Raw genomic sequence first — 11,742 nt, 5'->3', positions numbered from 1 at the left:
ACGGTTATACCCACAACCATTTATTTATCTAAACGGTTACCCATAACTGTAACCGTCAAATTTAAATGGGCGGATAACCGCGGTTACCCATAACTAATGGGTATTTGTCCATCCCTAGTTGTGTTTGTATGGTTCATGGCTTTGGTGATTTGACACAAAAGGGCAATAGTGGAACTATGAATTCCAACTGTTCTTTTTGTCAATTATTTATACAATCTAAGCCACTAGGATTAGACTTTGGTAAGGATAGAGAGATTTTTCAGTGTGTTCAGAAAACGACACGGTACATCTCATGTATCCCTTTACTTATATCATGACACGTGGTGTATCGAGCTGTTTTCCATTAACATAGAAAAATCTCTCGTAAGATGAGTATTGTGGTGGACAGGAGCAGGCCTAGAGTTCGAAACCCTCCAATGTAATAAAAAAGAAAATTATTTCTACAATCCAATTCAGGTCGTTTGCTCGGAATATGACGAATGGGACATAGTACTTCTATACTTTCTAAAGAGAGGGGGTGTTGAGTAAATTCCACAGGTTTCCAAAAATGGGCCAAGAATTTGTAATCCGAATGGGAAAAAGTTATTCATGGGCCCACCAGGCCCAAGTCGATACCCCCGAGGTTCAATGTATATCCATTTCCAACATCACTGATCTAAAATCCGCCACGCCTTGGCACCTCACTCGACACCCGTCGTACAACAGCTTGCTCCATGCTCAGAACTCTCCAAACGCCTCCGTCAGCTCCGCCGCGGGCGACACCGCGCCCATCGTCAGCAACACTCTGTAGCTTTCGCCGTTGGTAAAATTCTTACGCTTTATTGATGTTAAATTTTGGTTTTGTTGGATTAAATTATGCAATCGATTTGATTTAGGAATTTTGCTCCCTTATATGTACCAAAACAAATGAAACCTTGTGCTGTAAATTAAGCTAGGGTTTAGGGTTTCTTCGCAGCCTGATGAAGGATTAAATTATGCAATCGATTTGATTTAGGAATTTTGCTCCCCTATATGTACCAAAACAAATGAAACCTTGTGCTGTAAATTAAGCTAGGGTTTAGGGTTTCTTCGCAGCCTGATGAGCTCACTCGAAAAAAAATTTGAATAATTTGGCCGACTCAATCCATTTCCATTGGAATTGAGCATAAATCACGAGCTACATTGTTCCGAAAGCATCAACTTTGCTTGCAAAAGCTCTTCCATGATGGAAGAACTTATCTTGGTTGTAGCCAATGACAATTCTTGCCTTGTTTTTGCACATCTAAGAGCTGGGTTAACATAAGTTGTATAATCGGTTGCATTCTTATGTACTTTTTTGCATTGGTGTTGTGGATTTATCTATGCGCAACATTGTAATCCCAGTTAACAACTTATTCATCTGCAAATCATACCTTGTCTAAAAGTGTGTTCTTTTGTGTGTTAGTGGTTTTGTTCGGCCACCGACCAGTCCGATCCTGGCCCAGATTGGTATTCAGAGCCTTTTAATCACTTACATGTCCAATCAAATTGGAGAATTGTTGAACTGCGTGAATGAAAACTGCATATGGAAAGTCCATGCGACCAAGTCGCGAGGCTGATTATTTTATGACAACAAAATATGATAGCCGTCACTCTTGTTCATCAGATGCTAAAAATGGCGGTTCAGTAGATGGTAAAAATGGCAGTCAACCACAAGCAAGCAGCTCTCTCATTGGTGAGTTTGTAAAGTCAAAGTACAAGCGTGTTTTGTGCCAATGCAAACCGAAAAATATCATTGAGGATGTGCGGAAAGATCTTGGAGTGGATATAAGTTATTCGACAGCTAGGAGTGTTTTTGAATGTGCATTGAAAGATATTAGGGTATGACCACAAGAACTTTCTTCTAAATGGAGGTCATGCGAAAGGTGCAAGAAGGAAAGATTTTCATCTCAACCAAAAAAAAAAAAAGTCTCATGGAGAAGAACAGTCTACACGGAATTGTGGAAAATGTGGCTCAACTGGTCATTACCATAAAACCTGCAACAACGCTATTACTCTTCATCTCAATTTCGAAAGTGAGTTTGCTACCTAGAATTGGGACACGAATAGGCCTAAAGTTGCTGTAGTCATTTATTAGCTAGAGAATGCATTATCGTCTTTTCAACTGTTGTAAACTTTTCATGTTTTCATTGACACTTTTTATTAAGCTTTGAAACTAGCTTGACATATCTTCAAGTAATGTAGCTGAAACGAAAAAAAAAATGTAAACATGGTTTTGAAGTACTTTACTTGAAGCCTTCTGAGCCTGCTGAAAAAGATTTCAAGTATAGTACCTGAAACCATTTGAACATTCGAAATGGTCTTGAAAAGACTGCTGAAAAAAATTTGAGTCCAACCCAAAATGGTTCAAGCTCAGCATTTTGAAAGGCGTTTACGGTTTTTATTTTTATTTTTGTCCTTTTCTGTTTTACATCATCAATGATGTTGAAGAGAACTACTCAAAACCCAACTGCTTGGGCTTGTTATGGTTTTGGGTAAGATTTTGACATCCTTTGTATGCCATTTAGGCCCAAAAAGATGGGTATATTCTTACCCTTAAAAGAAGCTGTGCAAAAACTAGGTATGATGCTTACCATTCACGTGAAAATGATGTTATTTTGGCTTAATGTTCCAGGCGTGGTGAATGGCGTGAAACAAGTGGCTTTATGGCTTCAGCAACAGGTGAAGCAAAGGTATGTCTGATTTTGAATTTTAATTTTACGTTTTTTGTTTTGTTTAAAGAGTATGGTCTTCATTGTGAGCGTCGGTTTCTATAAATTTTAAAGATTTGTCCTTTTCCATAGTTTGGCTTGATTGGAAAGCTGCTATCAGTTAGCTTTCTGAGTTTCCATAGCGAGGGGGATTTTAGTTGTTGTCTCGCTGATTCTCTTTTGAGTTTTCTTTAAGGACATCTTTTCCAGTTGTGTAATTTTGTTGTCATAAGCTTTTACATTTAGTTTTGTCCTCAAACCCTTGATTCCTTAACATAATGCTACCCACTTGATAATATTCTTCTAATTGCATTGTTCATTGTAATCTAACATTTAAAATAATAAATTATAATAAATTTAATGAAGAAAAGAGATATAAGAAAAAGGAAGAAATAAATTCATTGGTAGACAGCTGAAAGTGCAGATATAGAATTAATAAAAATATGAAGACGTTAATGAAAGGGGAAAAAAAAAGAAATGAAGATTTCTTTTTTATTTCAGAGAGGGAGACCTCATGTCCTTCTATCAAACCCTACGTCTATAATCTATATAAATATCAAATGCAATGAATAGATAACTACAAATATAGAGATTGATCTAGGAAAGCCGTTAATGCTTAATAGGATAAAAAATGTTGTCACGTAAAGGTTATGCAGTAAAACTTTAAATCAATCTTATCGCCAACAATCTGCATGAAAGAGTGTCATTAATGCTTAAGAAAAATAAATTGCATGAGCGGCAAACACGTTGAAGAACAAATGTAATAGAACTCAATTATTACACATTCTATAATAGGGTGTCATGAAACAATGTATCACTGCTGCTTTTGCATCAGTTAGTATTGGATTTTTTATCTCGTAGAAAAATACAGAATTAAGAAAGGTGACTCAATGTCATAGTCAAGACCATTATGTGAGTTTACGCCAATACCCTATTTTTCTGTGAGATGAAATTTCCAATACTACTTCGTAACTGATGCAAAAGCGGTATTGACATGTTTCATGACCATTCTGCAACATGTTCATTGTCCATGCAAATTTTTTGCTCAAGTAGTATGAGCTCTCCATGCAAATTCTTGGCGATAATATTGATTTAAGGTTTCCATTACATAAGTTTTACGTGGCAACTTTTTTGTCATATTCACCCTTTTGTAATAGAAGCAGTGGACACCCACATGTTTCTCTGCCTTTCCTTTCTTAGGGGTTAAAAGGAAATTCATTGTTGAAGTGAAAATGGCGACCCTTAACAAGAGTTTTGAGAAGAAGAAGATAAAAACTAGCAGGAGCAAAAACAATGAAACGGTGAGGAAGATACCTTGCTTCTTTCCTCTATTATACCATGTGCGGGATGATACAAAACCTACTGATAAATAAAAATATTCGGAAAACGGCAGTTCTCATAAAACTCATTTACGAAAAGAAGATACGTTACACAAATGGATCGATTATTCTCTTTTGTCATAAATGGAGTTTGTGAGCTTAATAAGGATCATCCAATCATTTATGGATGGTACGCCATACCTTCTGACCCGCATCGATGGTATGATTTCATATCTTGTGAAAGCTGTAACTAATCTTGATTCAAGTTTTAGCTCATATCAGTCACTTGACTTCAAGGAACCTCATATTGGTGGTTCCTTGCCTCCACATCCCAGTCAATCTTCTGGCCAAGGTGAAATCGGTCGGTGTAAGACAGAGACTGTCTTAACCTCTGAGTAAAGGAAACGGTACTCTTACGTGAAGCCAGAGGAACATCTGAGATGATGAATGCACTAAAAAAGCTTAAGATCAACTCTGAGTCGTCAATTGAAATGGATAAGCATCCGTATCTCTGTCAATCTTTAGGCCAAGGTCAGATCATGAATTCACATCGTTTGTATAAGACACAAACTGCCTTGAACTCTGTAAGAGGTAACTGACACTGCTTTGGTGGAGGAGGAAGTGATGAGATCATGAATTCATCGTTAATGGAAAGAGAGAATCTTCAAAGAGAGAGCTTCTTCTTTTTAAAGATTCAGAGAACTGCTTTTCTGGGACATGAATAACTTTTAATGCGAAAGAGGAAAGCCAAACAAATTTTGATCTCTCGCTACATCTGTAGCTTTGTATCAGCTATATTACAAAACTTGAAGGGACCATGGAACAGATAAGCCTCGGAAGAGCTTTCTAAAGATGAAAACTCCTTTTCTAGGTCACAAATAGCTTTTATGTGTAATAGGATGGCCAAATAAGTCTAGATCGATCTCTAATTTGTAGCTTTATCTATTCAATGCATATAATTGCCTTATTGACCTTACATGATTACTAAGCAACAAGGTTATTGCAACAAATTTATTTCTATTATTGAATAGGTTTGTACAGTGGAGAAAAGTACCTTATCGGTAAGAATCTGCATGAAAGAGAGTTATTAATGCTTAAGAAAAATAAATTGCATGGGCGGTGAACACGTTGAAGAAAAAAGTAATAGAAATATAATTATTACAAATTCTATAATAGGGTGTCATGAAACAACCTGTCACTGTTTACATCAGTTAGTATTGGACTTTGTATCTTGCAGAAAAATACAAAATTGAAAAAGGTGACTCAATGTCATAGTGAAGACCATTTCTTATGTGAGTTTACGCCAATACCATATTTTGCTGCGAGATGAAATTTCTTATATTACCCCTTAACTGATGCAAAAACGATACTGGCATGTTTCATGACCATGTTATAAGAATGTGTATTAATTATAGTTCTATGGCATTTGTTTTGCAACGTGTTCATCCTGCATGCACATTTTTTTTTCTTAAGCAATATGAGCTCTCCATGCAAATTCTTGCTGATAAGAGTGATTTAAAATTTCCTCTACATGAGCTTTACGTGGCAGCTGTTTTGGTCCTATTTGTGTAACGTGTCTTCTTTTCTTAAATGAGTTTTATGAGAATTGTCATTTTTCGAATATTTTAATTTATCAATAGGTTTTGTAGCATCCCCACACATGGATATAACAGGCAAAGAAGCAGGGCATCTTCTTTACCCCTTCATTGCTTTTGCTCCTGCTAGTTTTTATGTTCTTCTTCTCAAGGCTTTTGTTAAGGGTTGCTGTTTGCACTTCAAGAATGAATGTCCTTTTAACTCCTAAGAAATAAAAGGCAAACAAACATGTGGGTGTCCACTGCTTCTATTGCAAAAGGGTGTTAAAAAATCGTCAGGCTTTAGAGGGCCATCTTAGGGTAAAGAAGAGCTAGATTTATGATAGCCATTTCGACAACTCGACAAATATGACTTGCAATGCTCCTCCTTTCAGCATCCAAGTAATCTCATCAATAAGTTAACCTCTCCTTTGAATTTCTCCACGAGATTCTACTCAAATCAAAATAGCCGGGTGAATGTGAGGGCCTATGAGACCAATACAAGAGCCATGCCTCCAAAATTTTCATCTAGCAGTGGCTATGATGAAATCCCAGATTCTAAACCTTTATCCTTTATGGCTGGTTCCTCTGGTAGCGCAGTACCAACTGGTGTCCCTTCCAGCCCATTATTCTCTTATGTCATAAATGGGGTTTGTGCGCTTAATAAGGATTGATTTCAATCTTTTACGGATGGTATGCCATACCTTCAAGGCCGCATTGATGGTATGATTTCATATCTTGCGAAAGCTGTAACTGATCTTGATTCAGGTCTCGGCTCAAATCAGTCACCTGGCTTCGAGGAACCTCAAACTGGTGGTTCCTTGCCTCCACATCCCAGTCAATCTTCTGGCCAAGGTGAATTTGGTCGGTGTAAGACAGAGACTGTCTTAACCTCTGAGAAAAGGAAGCGGTGGTCCTGATGCGAAGCCAGAGGAAGTGCTGAGATGATGAATGCAATAAAAAGGCCTGAGATCAACTCTGAGTCATCAATGGAAACAGATAAGCCTCCACATCTCTGTCAATCTTCAGGCGAAGGTGAAATTGGTCTGTATAAGACAAAACTGCCTTAAACTCTGTAGGAGGTAATGGACACTGGTTTGGTGGAGGAGGAGGAGGAAGCGCTGAGATCATGAATTCACTGTCAATGGAAAGAGAAAAGCCTCCGGAGAGAGAGCTTCTTCTTTTTAAAGATTCAGAGAACTGCCTTTCTGGGTCAAGAATAGCTTCTAATGCGAAAGAGGAAAGCCAGACAGATCTTCATCTTTTGCTACATCTGTAGCTTTGCTTCAGCTATATTACAAAACTCTAAGTGATCATGGAACAGATCAGCCTCGGAAGATCTTTCTAAAGATGAAAACTCCTTTTTTGGGTCACAAATAACTTTTATGTTAAATTGGAAGGCCAGTTAAATCTAGTTCATTCTCTAATTGTTGCTTTATCTATTCAATGTATTTGTAAGTAGTGAATATATATAAATAAATATGGGTTTGATAGAAGAACATGAGCTCTCCCTCTCCCTCTCCCTCTCCCTCTCTAAAATGAAAAGAAATCTTAATTTTTTATTTTCATTAATGATTTCATATTTTTACTCATTCTATACCTGCACTATTCTGTTTCTTTTTCATCCTCGAAGTAAATGTATTGTGTTTAGGAAATAAACTGAGATATTGTGGTGTGCCTCCGTACTTTATTACTAACTATAGTCTGCACCTTCAGTTTTGGTTTACAAGCCTGGCGGAGTAACCGATCCACTCAAACTTGCTTAAGCCTTAAGATCATCTTGGATTATTGTTGTCTTATACATTGTAATCCTGAATATGATAAGGTTTTCAAGTCTTCGTATCCCTCTTTCTGTACTATCTTGTACAATGCATGTAATTGCCTGATTTACCTTACATGATTACTAAGCAACAAGGTTATCGCAACAAATTTATTTCTGTTATTGAATAAGGTTGTACAGTGGACAAAAGTACCTTATCGGTAAGTGACATATGGTCCTTGCACTCTCAGAAATGCTTGTCTCTCAGAAATGCTTGTTATTTTTAATTCTTAAACATTTTGCACTTGCATGCCCGCAGAAAATTTGGTGCGACTATTACCGGTGATCCTACTGGTTTTAATTGGACATGTCAGTGATATGCATCTATGGGGGACACTTGAAATGTTCACTTTAGTGTCTGCATATGGCCTGTTCTTTGAAGGGGACCAATGGCCTGGCTCTTGCTGGAGCTTCTGTGGGAAAATTGCTGTATGCCAACTACGGCATTGGCCCATTGATCTATATTTCATATTTTGAGAGATTGCAGCAGAGGTCAAACCATTTGGGAGACATCAGAGTGGCAAACCAGTTTGTTACTCCTTTTATTTGGATTATAAGTCTTGTATGCTTGTAGTGTGATAGTCTTGAAGGGAGTAGCCCTTTTATCTGCACATGTCGGTATCTGTCAGAGGTTGGCTGGACGCCACTTCCCCTGTTCTCAAAAACCAATTGGAAGTACAGGTCTTTCTGGCATGGGAGCCTTCTGACATGGGATGTCAGAATATGAATGTTGATGCGCCGAGGAGAATGGCATCTGGTGGATTTGGAGCAGCGAAAGTTATTTAATCCAATCTTGGCAGGGGATATTGAAGCAGAAATCTGGGGATACATTTTGGCTTGCAGTTTCCAATTTAGAAGAAAAGCACTAAAAGATGTATTCAGGTGGACTTCGCTATTATTCTAAAATTGATGAAGCAAGGTAATGCTTCCGCTGTCACCCCTTTTGAAGTGCAGATTTTTTTATGCAGCAATTTGAACACTGCATGTTTATAGAGAGAAGAATGCAGTGGCAGATGAGATAGCAAATGGAGCTATAACACTCATTTGGGAGTCTAAATTCGACCACGTAAGCATTCTTATTGCTGTTTTTCCCCTGTACAGAATCGTGTTTAGACCTTCATTGCATTATTTTTATGGAATCATTGCAGGAATCTTACTGCTGCATTTCTTTTTCTTTCTTTGTCGATTGGAGGTTGTTCTGTTTATACGTAGATTGCAGATCATGATCAAGGATGTTAATGAGCAGTTGCAGTCTTCTGTCAAGACAAGCTAGAGCTTCTCTTTGGAAATTTATCACACGACATGTCAGGTGATGAGAGACACAGAAAACGTGAGTGTTTGAACCCACGATAGCCAAGTTTTTCTCACAAATGAGAGGCACCGGTTGCTTAGATAGTTACTCGGTTCTTTTTTTAACATAACCAGATTATTAACAATGTGGTTCGGTTTGGTGACGGTTCCTATCTGCCTATTTTATCTTTCCAAAATCAGCAAACCCAACATGTGTTTTTCTTTGAAATGTCTGCAAACTTGGGTCTGTTTTGCAAAGAGAAGTATCCGATCCAGCAAGGAGGATTAGGAATCATAGGAATTGCAGTGTAGGAGGTTGAAAAATGACATGCCTCCAAACAACAAATGCAGTGACGTGAATTGGTTGGACTTCAAAGGGATTGGGATTCAAAAAATCCATGCTCATTGCATGGCCATTAGCCCTCCATCTCATACCCTCATTGATTGTGTGATGGTTATGTGATTTGGACCAAACCAAACCCAACAATACAAACTAGACACACCTAAAAATCTAGTGTGGTGCTATCCAGACGCTTACTTTTACTTCTCATACTCTTCTTAATTTTCGGTTGGCCTATCAAATGTAATGAAGAAGATCAATAGACAAAAATTAATAAATGTGTGCGGAAGGTACAAAAGGGGTGTGAATACTGAATGGCACTACCCAAAATTAAAAGAAAAAATCTAGCAATGCTCCATGAATTGAGGAACTTGTTTCGCTTCTCCATAAACTCTCGATTTTTTTCACAAACCAACACCTCAACCTCAATTTTGTTACAATTTTTTGCTAATTTTATGAAATGTAGTCACGTGAAAACTTTTAAGAATGTAATTTTACAACGTAACTTAATAAACGCTTGGAATTTTGATAACTAAGTGATGAGAAAGAAATAAGAATAAAATAAACAAAAAATGACCAACAATTTAACGGTGTAACTGAACAAACCAACGTCGAGAGACATTTGCATGAATTAAAAGTGCAAAGCAGTTTTAGAATTAAACTGAAAGTTCAGATGGCAAAATAAAACACGGCGACCATGAGAAGGTAGTGTTTCATTTTTCCCAAAAAATAAAATAAAATTCGGTTTGATTCCCATTTGTCTTTCTTTCGTTTTCAATCATCTCTAAAAAGAGTGAAAGACTAAACGTATCTCTTAGAAGAAAAAAAAAAAGACTAAACGTATCTCTCAATTTATTTATCACAAACTTATTGGATATTCCTAACCTTTTATTTATTATAGCAAAGAATGTAAACACCACTTTTCTATCTTTTTCTTTTTTGGTTAAAAATGAGACATTCCCCTTCTTCTTCCCTTTTTTTTTTTTTTTCAAAAAGTGGAATCTGTTGGTGGCAAAGTTACTACAGTCCACTCTTTTGGGGGTCAAGATCACTTATAGAAACGTTCCAGCCTCTTTTTAGCTACCATCGTGTGATTTACAAGCATCAGAAATCGAACCCAGAACCAATCTTGTGAAATACTAGCTTGAAATTTACCTCGATCACTGGACCACCTCGTGATGGTTCCTTCCTTCTCTTTTTGTTAAAAGAGAATAATGGTATCTTTCTCCTTTAGCATTGTGGTACCTCCAAGGTTTGATGACTGCGAAATTCTTTTCTTCCGTTTAGAGGAGACATCCCTTTTCTTCTTCTTCTTCTGCTTCTTTTTTATTTATTTTTTTAGGGACTAGTCAGGAGTCGGGAAGATTCACAAAGGCATTTTAGTTTTCATCTAGCCACTATCATATGATTCACGAGCGGCAAAAATCAAACTCAAAACCAGTCATGTGGAATACAAACCTAAAGTTCACCTCGACCATTAAACCTCCCCGTGATGGTTCCCTTTCTTTCTCATTTTGTTAAAAGTGAATGATGGTATCTTTCTCCTTTAGCATTGTGGTACCTCCAAGGTTTAATCACACCAAAATTCTTATCTTCCTAGCAAAGGAGAATAATATATGGGACTTTATAAGATATAGAGTTGAACACATAAGTGGTCAAATTTCTTCCATCAAACACTAGCATGAATAAATGCAAATTCAAGCTATTTTGAGCTGATTTCACCTCTAACTTTAATAATAGGTCTAACTAGAAAATGTGCCCGCGCGTTGCTGCGGGACTTGAATGCATCACCTTGAACTGCATGAATAAGAAACATTTTACCTGAATAAATTCAACGCAATCATAAATGAAGAAAGGGATAGATGAGTGAATGAGGTCCGTAAGATATGCAGCTTCGTTTTTATATACATTCAACTGAGCTGACATGAAAAGACATTGTACAATGAACAGGATGAAATTGAACGTTTTGGTTCCCTAATAAACAGAAGTAACATACAGTACACACAAATCTTGCCGTTGTAGTCAATGTGGCAAAATATATATCCTCTAGGTTAGGCAACATAAAAACTATTTCGTTCTTATTCTAGCATCTAAGTTTTCAAGCACAAACGTGCAAAGCAAAAACATATGCAGGATGCCTGTTTCTGTAAGAAACAGAAGTAACATTCAGTCCACCCATATTTTGCCTTGCAGTTAAGATGGTGTTTCGTTCTTGTTCAAGCAGCTAAGTCTTGAAGCAAAAATGTTGAAAGCCAAAAACATGTAGAACGCCCTGCAGCAGTCGTTCTTGTTCAAGCAGCCAAGTCTTCCGCACTATAGCAAAGAAAATAAATCATAGTTTAAAAGAATATCTCACGATGGTCCTGTTTAGAATCACAATTTACTCCCTCCCAATTTCCACCTAACTCCGAACAAACAATATTGATAAATCTTTATCATCACCTTTAACAAAACAGATCACAGCGAAAAGAAAAAGAAAAAAAGTTCTTATGCAAACAAATTCTTCTGGATGTCCAACTTAACCCATCTATGGGAAGGCAAGCATTCGGACGTAAATTGTGACCAAGGAAAATAAATTATACAATTAAAAACATCAACCGATTCTCCTGAAGAGAACACACACACATGCCAACATATTATTCACCAGATTCTAAGCTTTCATTTTCATTCTATCCCCTTCGTTATCTAAACT

General features: G+C 37.1%; 1 long non-coding RNA gene and 1 other non-coding gene across 2 annotated transcripts; both read left to right on the top strand.

Moving 5' to 3' along the window:
- The first annotated feature begins 659 nt into the window (after nucleotides 1-659).
- On the top strand, nucleotides 660-7,169 carry LOC137726350 (uncharacterized). Its single transcript, XR_015962318.1, has 3 exons — nucleotides 660-802; nucleotides 1,424-2,033; nucleotides 2,633-7,169. It is a non-coding gene; the product is annotated as an uncharacterized LOC137726350 (transcript).
- Nucleotides 7,170-7,551: 382 nt separating this feature from the next.
- On the top strand, nucleotides 7,552-8,915 carry LOC148696595 (uncharacterized). Its single transcript, XR_015962319.1, has 2 exons — nucleotides 7,552-7,581; nucleotides 7,680-8,915. It is a non-coding gene; the product is annotated as an uncharacterized LOC148696595 (long non-coding RNA).
- The last annotated feature ends 2,827 nt before the right edge of the window (nucleotides 8,916-11,742 follow it).

This window comes from Pyrus communis, chromosome 5, assembly GCF_041283825.1.
Source record: "Pyrus communis isolate YQ-2024b chromosome 5, ASM4128382v1, whole genome shotgun sequence".
Classification (NCBI taxonomy): domain Eukaryota; kingdom Viridiplantae; phylum Streptophyta; class Magnoliopsida; order Rosales; family Rosaceae; genus Pyrus; species Pyrus communis.
This window is presented reverse-complemented; position numbering and strand designations above follow the sequence as displayed.